Raw genomic sequence first — 607 nt, 5'->3', positions numbered from 1 at the left:
TTCATGTTCCTCTTGTTGCTTTGGGGTTCCTCTTGCGCACCTCCTTGCCGAGGAATCAAATAGTGCCTTGGTCTCATGCTCATCTTTTAAACCAGAGGAAGCACTTCAGGATCCCAGATCCAGAGCTTGGAAACCCTGCTGCAATCACATCCAGGCAGACAGGTACATACATGTCCCAGAGGCCAGCACAGGGGGTTCCCAGCATCTGTCCCTTCAGGGCACTACTTTTTTCCCCCAATATCTTTCAACTTGAGGACTCCGACAGCCTTTTCCCCTGTGTCATCCATCTCCAGCCCATGCCTTGATTTCCTGTCATCACCCCCAGACCCCTGCTGACTGCAGGTTGAAACTCACTGCTGCAGAGGCCCCGGGTGCCTGTGCCACGGCGCTGAGCTCACACAGTGACATCTGAGGTTGTCACCCCCGCTGGGGGCCTGGCATGTGGAGTCGGGAGCGCTTTCAGCTCAGATCCCCTCGCTAAGCAGGAGCCCATTGAACGCTGCCTGCGGTCACCTGGAGGAATTAGCTCACTGCAGCAACTTCGACATCCGAGGTATTCCGATAATGTGAGGGATGTGTAAGGTTAATGACTGGGAAAAGTGCTCGC

This window comes from Lathamus discolor, chromosome 13 (genome assembly GCF_037157495.1).
Source record: "Lathamus discolor isolate bLatDis1 chromosome 13, bLatDis1.hap1, whole genome shotgun sequence".
NCBI classification, from domain to species: domain Eukaryota; kingdom Metazoa; phylum Chordata; class Aves; order Psittaciformes; family Psittacidae; genus Lathamus; species Lathamus discolor.
This window is presented reverse-complemented; position numbering follows the sequence as displayed.